The 10230-nt window shown below is 39.9% G+C and overlaps 1 long non-coding RNA gene across 1 annotated transcript; it reads right to left on the bottom strand.

Moving 5' to 3' along the window:
• Positions 1-4874: 4874 nt before the first annotated feature.
• Positions 4875-7919, bottom strand: LOC147247527 (uncharacterized). Its single transcript, XR_015109321.1, has 4 exons — positions 7869-7919; positions 7332-7439; positions 7152-7203; positions 4875-4928 (listed from the first exon to the last, which is right to left on the bottom strand). It is a non-coding gene; the product is annotated as an uncharacterized LOC147247527 (long non-coding RNA).
• Positions 7920-10230: the final 2311 nt, after the last annotated feature.

Raw genomic sequence — 10230 nt, 5'->3', positions numbered from 1 at the left:
GAAGGTTACTATGGAAGATGAATTTTTAAACCTCACAGTAAAGATGAAAATTCTTTGCCAGGATGATATTGTCTTACTGGCAGTGAATCATTTTGACTCTGAGTGGATTGAGAGGTCCAAAAAAGTTCTCTTTGAACTCTGTCCGAGACCGATGTTTCTTTAACCAGGTAGAGGCCTGAGTGAAGCTGATGTAGTACCTGTATTCTCTGTAGAAACAGACAAGAGCTGTGGATCAACTGTGTCACAAGGACATCTAAATCAGGCTGCAGTCCGCCAAGTACACGAGCATGACGGACAAAAGTGGATCTCCGTGCAGTACATCAATGAGAGGCGAAGACGTTTTTGGGTCAGCACATGAACTTGTGGGTGCAGGAGAAAGAACGCAGAGACATGCTGAGGTAGACAAAGAAATGAACTGATTTGAAACAGTTAATTTTCGATTTATTGTGCTGACAGAGTAGACGCACTAGCTCCAGTGTTTCTGAGTCACCACTGACTGGATACAGAAGCCAGGACAGTTCAGGTCAGCTTCCTTATTTAGGCCATGGGAAACCAGGCAGAAAAGAGTTGTTTTTTTTGTCCTTCAAATTTGCCAAGAACAAACATACAGTCGAATTTGTCAATTTGATGAGAGAGTTTGATGAGTGCTTTTTCCTGAGGAGGAATTTAGTTCATGAGAGAACATGTTGTCACCAGAGAATACAGCAGCCAGGCGAGAGAGCTGCATGTTTCATTAGAGCTCTGTACAAACTGTCCGAGCACTGCAGATTTGGCACAAACAGGGCAGAAAATATTTGAGACTTTATTGTCGTTGGGATACTGGTGAAAGAGCTCTCACGCACACTGCAGCTGACCACTGACCTAATGCTGGAGCAGACTATCTGAGGAGTTGGCCACACAAGTGTACATACAACGAGAGACAGCAGAGACATGCAAACACAATAAAAACTGGAAATCACTAGGTAAGCCAAAATGCGGTAAATGTGGAAAAACACAACACAGAAAGAATGAAAAATGCCCTTCTGGGAACGTAACCTGCCACAAGTGTCACAGCGAATGAGGTCACAGAGCAGGCTGGTGACCAATAGAAGAAACCATGGATTCTGTAGCTGTGTGTGTATTCCAAAGCAGTGGACGGTAAAGCAACGAGTGCAGATGTCACCATTGTCAATGAGGACATATTCCATAAACTTCAGTCGGAACTCTGGAACCAGCAGACATACAACTGAGTAGCGCAGGAGCTGACCTGCTTTGTCTTGGCATGTTCAGAGCCAAATACTAGAGAAGATTCTACTCATGCATGGTTTACGTAATCCTTGGATGCACTGTAAGGATCTACTAAGTCTGGATCTGTCAGAGCAAATGATCCTGAGTAGAACACTAGGCCAACAGGCCTACGGTGATGTAGTTTAAGGATGATGTTCAGTCGTTTGTTGTGCAAACGGTGATTTGTGTCCCGATGATGCAAAAGAACAATGTCTCATTGATTTGCTGGTTCACTCTGATGGTCACTGTTCTAAAGAAGACAACTGGCAAACCGCGGATCAGAGATGACGTGCATGTACACATGTATATTTAAATTTAGGACATCTGGATGTTACAGCAGATTGATATCAATTAATGTTTGATAAATACGTGGATGAATACAGAGGAGCTGTTCTAAACACGAACAACTGCTCCTAAAGGGCAACAAAGGGATTTACTACGTCTCAACTTTCAACCCCCTCTACATCAGAAGCTCTTCGTATCTTGGGATTAACAATGTGCAAAGCCTGGAAGATGAGATGTGTCGAGCAGAAGAGGGTCAGTAAAGAGGAAGCAATGAGAGAGTTTCATTGTGTAAGAGTGAGTAAAACATCCCCTGTGGCTTATGATCAAAGAAAGGCAGAGTAAAGAAGCGGAGAGATAGATGTGTGAGACGTCTTTTTGGAATGAGACTAAGAGGATGCCAAGGATTGAGAGCTGTACAGGTGACAGAAACTGGCTTAAAAGGAGCTATAAAGACTTCTTAAGTAATGTTCAGAAAAGATTAAACTGAAAACACTGGTGTAAATGAATCTGGGTTTTCTGTTCCAAAAGTGTATGATATACTGCTGAAATCAATACAGTATCAGTTGGTTTGCGGTGATCCCTGATATTTGTGCTCTATTTACTTTAATTATATTTATATATATATATATATATATATATATATATATATATATATATATATATATGTATTTTCACATTTTAAATAAAAGACTAGGTAAGTACGTAGTAGAGAATATGTGGTGATGAATGCTGCTGACTTGAAGAGCAGGAGAACATGGAGTATCCTGTTTAAATCACATCAGAAAACTCCCCAGTGCAATCAGCTGGGAGACCCTCACCCTTACGCCCTTACTCACTCACTCACTCACTCACTCACTCACTCACTCACTCACTCACTCACTCACTCAATAAACTCAAGGTGCCTGGGTCCAGGAAAATCAGAAATTATTCAACTATTTTATTACTAACTTAATCAGGAAAAAAATCAAGAGATAAGGGTACAAAACTGTCTGGACTTGTAATTAGAGGAACAGATATTTGATTTCCTGAGTTTGGTGGAAGGACCGGAGAGTGAAAACCTGTTATTATAAGATTATCAACAAGCAAAAAAAGCACTTTAAATAAATATCCCAACAACTCAACAGTCTTCCCACAAACCAGATTATTTTTCATTTATGTGCATTTTCAATTGTGACTTTTCTGCCGGCTCATTCTCTTTTCCTTCCTCTTTGAGCCAAATTCCTATTAGTTTTGCCAGCACACATTTCAGTAAGTCTTGGAATACAACACACTTAAGCCTCCACACAGTTGGACTGACCACATCCAACACATTTTCCAGCAGCTCTAAAGTTGCTCAAGAGCCCTAAATTCTTTGTCAGCAACCTTTCTTTTTTCAGTTTTTCATTGGATGTATGCATTGACATAAAGGTTCCCCAACAACCTTGATATTTATTTGAATTTTTTTTTTTCGATCTTCAGAGTAAAAGGATAAAAGTTGTAGGGAGGGCGAGCTTTCATGTACACAATATTCTGATTAAAGTCCACATTCTTGTTAAGATAATTTTCTGAATGAGGTGTTTTATGTGCAGCAGCTATGGGAACCCTCCCGTTTACATGCTACTTGGCATATTCTGAATACAAAACTTTTTTTTTTTCCCACGAGGAAATGGCACACAATGAACCAAACCTGATCCAGTTCTGCTTTGTTGCTAAGCAACCTTGCTGAATTTCCGTTTCATGTAACTTGTGTTAAACTCATTCATAAACAAAAATAAGAAGGTATTTCAGTCAAGATAACCAACAAATACTGTAAGTAAACAGTTACATACACACTTCTCTTCAAATGTATTGCAGTGGCAAACCTTGACTTCTGGGTCGTCACGGCAACATGTAAAGATACTGCTCTTATCAGCGGCAGCTACCCAACTCCCAACTCCACTGAGGAACACGAGCAGATGTAAAGTAATTTTCATTTTCGCAAACAAACATTTTATAACCTTTTGACAGAGATGTGAATTGTGTAGCTGCCGCTGATGAGCGTTAAGTTTACATGAGGAAAATTGCAATTCATCCGCAAAGGAGTGTTTATGGAACGATGTCACATTTACTTTCTGCATTTTATATTATTTTTTGGTTATTCTTTATTGTGATGCCTTGTATTTTTGTTTATGAACAAGATAAATACGATTTGTATTGCGGAGCAGGTTACCGATACTCCAAAATAATTAATCATTTATCCACTTCATTGCTGGCTTTTTAAATTTTTTTTTTTTTTTTTTTTAAAGCTTCATTTTCTTATGAGTCCTCCTTGGGAGTGACTCCCAGGCTGTGGTTGGGTGGAAAGCTTCTCAGAGATCATTCTTGGAATAATTTGCAGATTAGAAGTGTTTTTACTTCAATTTGAAATTAGTGTCCCGCTTCCTTCCATGGTGGAAAGGATTATTTCCTAACATCAGTGTTCATATCTAGACTGGCTCCAATAGGTTTTTGTTCCCAATAAAGTTAAAGAAGTTAATATAAAAATTTTTTTTACGCAGATAACGCCCAGGCAAGGAATTCATTAATAAGCTTTGAACTGACGTTTTCCCTTGTGCTCTTTCTGTAATGAGGAGAGTGAGTCATTCTCTCACTTATTTTATGTCTGCACCCATTCATTAACTTTTGGACTCAAATCTTATTATTTATTTTGGAGACTCATAAGATCTTGATTGGTTTTAGAAGAACAAAAAAAAAGTCTCTTGTGTTAAATGTAGATTCTCACGATACTGAAATCATTTATTTAATCAAATTGTGTGTGTTTTTTAGGGAAATTCCAGTTTCAGAAAAGTATTTACGAACAAAAAAAATGATCCCTGGTGGAATTGAAGACCTTGACCTATGATTCTGTAAAAATTTAAAGAACAAAAAAAACTCCTTACTGATTTCTTGAAAAAAATTGGACTATGTTGAAGAATGAGAGTCAAATCCCCTGCGTTATCATCACCGTTATTATTACACTTATTTTGTGTGTTTGTGAGTGTGTAAAGTAGCTGGTGTTATTGTATTATGACTTCAGTATCTCTGTGCACATGTTCTTGCTCTTTGTGTGTTCAGTAGAATTTAATTGTAAACATAATCAACCATTAAAAACTGTTTATTTCACTTGCTATTTACAACACATAACACAAGCAGAAGATGGCAGATTAATTGGTCAATAGGCCGCCTCATCTCTCGGTCTGATGGGGTTAAAGTTTACAACCTGAATGTCACAACATCACGACTCCTCCCTGCCGTAGAGGATGGTTCTGACTCTCAGTACACACACACACACACACACACACACGCGTGCACATGCACAAAACTTTCACCTCCTTGCAACCTTCTGCCATCCCTGTCTGACCTTGCTGTTGTGTGTGTCACTGAGAGAGAGAGAGAGAGAGAGAGAGAGAGAGAGAGAGAGGGAGCGAGAGAAAAGAGAAAGCGAGAGAGAGAGAGAGAGAGGGAGAGAGAGAGGTCAACAGGTCTCTGGCGAAACAGATTTATTTATTGGCTGTTGCTTGTGTTTCCAAATGGGTGTAAGTCTCTGCACCATCCAAGTCTTGGTGCTCATGTGTGTGGATGTGTCAATCACCTTTTGTTTCCTTTCATGTGCTTGTGCCAATATTTGTTTTGTCTTTGCCTTTGCACATCCCACCACACGCCTTTAAAAATACATGCGTGGCAGCATTGCGTCGTGTTTGTATGTGCGATGGTGTCAGTGCGTGGGTGTGTGTTTGTGTGTATACTTTCCATTCAGCTGTAAATCTCCAGACTGACATGTTGGTTCAGTAGGGAAACAGCAGGTTTGGGACACACTGATGGCCTTCACAGATGGCCTCAGGACCCTGCCCATGGGAGGCCCTCAGCTCCACCTATTAATTCATTCATTTTCCACTGCAGAGGAGAAGTTGAGGCCAATGTGATTGTTTCCAAGAGCCAACGTCCCTGGAGGGCAGCTTGGCTGTTTTCTTATCCAGCCCCTCCTCTCCCCTCATTCCTTCTCCTCTTCATTCAGCCTCTCAAACCGTCTGCCTCTTGTCCCCCTGCCTTCCTTTACCAGTGGAAGGTGGTAAGTATGTGCATGAATGTCTTCTGTGCACCTAACCTCATCACCTCAGCGAAACAAGCTAAGTGACAAGCTTGTAATGTCATTGTCACAGTTTTGTTGTGGCTGTCAGTCTGGGACACAAATCTATCCCAGCCAAAGTCACTAGTTCTCTTGGTGACTCGTATCAGGATATCCTGATTTTTATATATTTAAGAAGTGTTGGCTCCAGTCTTGTGTGGGAAATCAATTACAATTCCTCTTCACTTGCTGTATCCTGTCTCAAGCTCAGTAGGTGGTTGGAGACACATGTCACCCAGATGTTTAAAAGTTGTAGATTAATCTACTAGAATTCAAAGTAATACTTTCTTCTACAATGTTCACGTCTGCCAAATCTAACTACTTTGTTAAATGTTCTGTTAAAGTAGCCTTTCAGAGATGTAATCGCTCCTCCATGTCATAATAAAGCAGGGGTGGACTCCCATATTGTAAACACGGACCATTCAGGCCACCAACTATGAAATTCATCGTATAATTCACAGTACTTTTTTGGTGGCCCAAGTGAAAGTCAAGAGTGAGCCATGAATGACAAAAGTCTGCAATGTGAAGAGTTCTCTGTGGGTGTATTCTACTGCAAGGTGTCCTCTGCCAGTGAATTGTGGAGCGATGTTCCAGCAAGTCCTCAGTGAAAATGAACTAGAGGTCTCGGTTTGTTGGGAAAAACTGAAGGTGCACACCGCAGCACTGCAGTCATCCCCAAGGTCCAGCACAGTTTTATTTGTTTTTCATTGAGCACCATTTTTATATCTCATTCTTCTGTAACAACAGCATCACTGTACTGTTCAATGTTTCGGACAAGTTGTATAGGAAGTGAGACCTTAACGTGCCGCTTGTAAATGCTCAAAAGGGTGTCGCCAACATTTGGTGGTCGGAGTGTGTCTTTTTGTGGCTGTGGGGCACACAAATGATGAAAACACATACACGCTCATACACACACGCACACACAATAATTACAGAATACAAGATATATTTCATTGAAAAGATATTGCATACACCCTCATACAGAACACATATTTATTCCAGGATCAGTACCTGTGTTATGACATAATACAAAGAGCGTGTGTGTGTGTGTGCGTGTGTGTGTACACGTGCATACGTTTGTTTTTGGACAAAATATATCTGATGGTATTACAATAAAAATGGAATATGAACCAGTGGCCGAAATAGAAAATTAATAAATATATTGATTATAAAAAGAAGGTACTTCAGAATTTCCATTTTATGCTATTTCACCCTTTCTCTCTGTTTCATTGCAGCTTCTACTGACCGCACTGTTTATTTCACAGCTGAAGTTACAGTAGATGAACACAATGAATGATAAAATGATTTTAAAATACAACCCGTGGATCACCGCATCTAAAAGAGGGTCCAATAAAGTACTTTCACACAAAAACTACATCTTACAGTGAATATTTGTTTACTTGAGTCAAATATTTCATATAGGAGTATTTCTGAAAGTGGTTTTCTTTACATTACATGTAAAAACATCTGTTCTTACCTATAACAATGATCTCATCAGCTTTGATTGCTTTCTTCCTCCTCCTTCGTCCCTTCATAAAAACAAACATGTAAGACAGTCCATCTGACACCAGCTGATAAAAGCCGGACTGGACTGTTTTACCAGCTTGAGTGTCGTCATGGATGTGTGTGTTGTTGGAAGTGAGCAGGTTACACATACATAGTTTTCACTGGAGAACCACTCAGCGCACCGCTGGGTGTGGCGCTCCTTCTCCTCTTTGGCCCGTTTGAAGTATTTGGCCTGCTCTTCCTTCTTCAGTGACTTCCACTGTGGACGTGTGACAAAACACACACAATTACAGGCCGAGCGTAAATACACGGATGTACGCAAACTTCAAATGTGTGCTGAAGCGCGTGGAACAAAGCAAACAGACTTAGTCTCTGCCTCAGCACCTTGTTGATGGCAGCACTGATCTTGGTGTTCTGCCTTCATGTGTTCCCTTTGCTCCTTCAGGAACAACATGAAGGCATTTTGAGTTGTGTTTTTGTTTTTTTTGATGTACGGGCCATCATGCTGCTTCTCAGCCTTCCTCTTTCCATGGAAATACAAAGTGAAATCTGAATCTGAATCAAACTGAATCAACTTGTAGGGAAGATTTGAATAAACATAATCATGCAAGAAGACACTGGTGAACTGATCTCATAATTATCCTGTATGACTGAAGTACTTTTTGTCAAAATCTGAGTCCAAACTTACTTGGTTTTTGGTGCAGCTGAGTTGTCATCAACAGACTTGTCGTCATCACTCGTTTCCTGCGTAGACAAAATGAGGGGGATACCTACATGCAATAAGTGTGTGTGTGTGTGTGTGTGTGTGCGTGCATGTGGGTATTAAGGCTGCATGATTTTGAAAAAAAATGATTTAATTGTAAAAACACATCCTCACAACATAGCAATAAGTTTTACTGTTAAAACTACTTTCACCTCAGTAAGATTTTACATCTACTTGTATTTCAACACATTTCAGGTGAAAATAATGGAACTTTATTTTTTTTGGTACTATTTTTAAGTTACTCACCATATTAAGATTTTACACACAAAACACAATTAATTCATAACCATCTGTCCACTTACTCGCCCAAGTCAGCCAAAATTTTGACATTAATAGATGCAATTTATAAAGTAGCTTTAATTTGACAATGCTGTTTGTAATAAATTCATGATTTACAATAAAACTCTGGAGCAGCTCAGCTAAACAGCAAGTGCTTTTTGCTCTTTTTCTGCTCCCTCGCATCAAAACTATTACACAATTGTGTATAAAATTAGTAATTTAATGTCATGAAATTATTTTATCCATTTTAACCTTTTTGCAGCATTGTTTTTTAATATTATTTGTATTTCAGCACATTACCTGACCAGTTTCAACTTCATTGCATTGAATGAGACAAGGTCGCCATGAGCTCTGACCATATTATTTAGTTCTGGGTTCAACAACCGTTGAATTTCATCTCTAGCAAGATGTTGTGGAAGTTTTTTTGTTTTTGTTTTTCTTATTGGGATGAGAGGAGCAGAGGAGATATGCAGTTCAAATGAATCGAGTGACTTCCTCGTCGACTTTGACGTCACATATTGGTTTTCTGAAATTTTTTTCATGTTATAAGAACTCCTTCAAATTTATTGAACAAGTAATTACAAACTCAGATACTGAACCGCATCCTGCCAAGACCAAAACACATACACCCACTAAAACGTAAGCATTTCGAGGTAATTGATATTAGCTTGAACTTCGGACCTCAAATAAAGAGTGTGGAACTTACGCGATTGGTCTTCTTCTTCTCATCTTAATTCCATTGGTAGCATTAACGCCCCCTAGCGTATGCACACGTAAAATGAAGAGGGAATAAATGATTTTCTGTAGTCGCCCTATTTCCCTGAGACACTTAATTAGAAAGTTTTATATGACAGCGACGTTTTTGTTGTTGTTGCTGTTGTTGTTGTTGCCAGAAGTAAGGTTGCTGTACTTGGATAAGAGTATGGAGCCAAGGAGAAGCAAGGAAGCGCTGTGCTAACAAAGTTAGCTTCCTTAACTAAAGGTAAACACATTTGCTATGTATTCAGGTGGCATAACGAGTGAATTGTATACATGTCAAAGTAGCAAACATCAAATAGAGGAGTAATTTAAATAATTGAAACGTGATGTTCAAGAGCCAGCAGATGGAAATGAACTATTGTAGTGCTACACTGTGGAAAAGTTGTTGACCTGAGTCTCCCGCTTCACTCTATAACTCATGGTACTGGGTAAATTCAATATCAAATATTTCTCTTCTTGTAGTGAGAAAGAACTCTAGATGGGGACTTTTAACCAAAGTGCCATTTTATGAGGGTGTCCATCCATCCATTGTCGCGCGGGGGCTGGAGCCTATCCCAGCGGTTACAGGCAAGAGGCAGGGTTCACCCTGGACAGGTCACCAGTCCATCGCAGGGCCAACATACAAAGACAGACAACCATTCACACTCACATTCACACCTACGGTCAATCTAGAGCAGGGGTGTCCAAACTGGTCCAGTAAGGGCCGGTGTGGCTGCAGGTTTTCATTCCACCCGAGCAAAAGCAACACCTGATTCTACTTAAATCAACTAAGCTGTGTCCACACAGCTCATTTGTTGGATCAGGTGTTGCTTTTGCTCGGTTGGAATGAAAACCTGCAGCCACACCGGCCCTTACTGGACCAGTTTGGACACCCCTGATCTAGAGTATCAATCAGCCTAGTCCCCAATTGCATGTCTTTGGATGGTGTCAGGAAGCCGGAGTACCGGGAGAGAACCTATGCAGGCACGCGGTGCAGTGCTAACCACTGCACCACCGTGCAGCCCTTTATGAGGGTGTGTCTACTTTTATTCAAGTAAAGGAATGAATACAGCAACTGACACATAGCAACAGGAGCCGTAATGGTCCCTTTCTGTTGCTATTTGACCAATGTACACTTTCATCTTCATTAAAAATATATTTAATCATAAAGTGTACATGTTTACGTTCATAAAAATACACATATAAACACTCATATACAGTCCACACCCTAATATTTAATCCCAAAAACAAAACACAAGTAAACACTTAG

Source organism: Aulostomus chinensis, chromosome 16 (genome assembly GCF_037954235.1).
Source record: "Aulostomus chinensis isolate RoL2024-O1b breed Wild chromosome 16, RoL_Achi_v1.0, whole genome shotgun sequence".
Taxonomy (NCBI): Eukaryota; Metazoa; Chordata; class Actinopteri; order Syngnathiformes; family Aulostomidae; genus Aulostomus; species Aulostomus chinensis.
The sequence above is the reverse complement of the archived record's forward strand: the minus strand, read 5'-3'. Positions and strand labels throughout refer to the sequence as shown.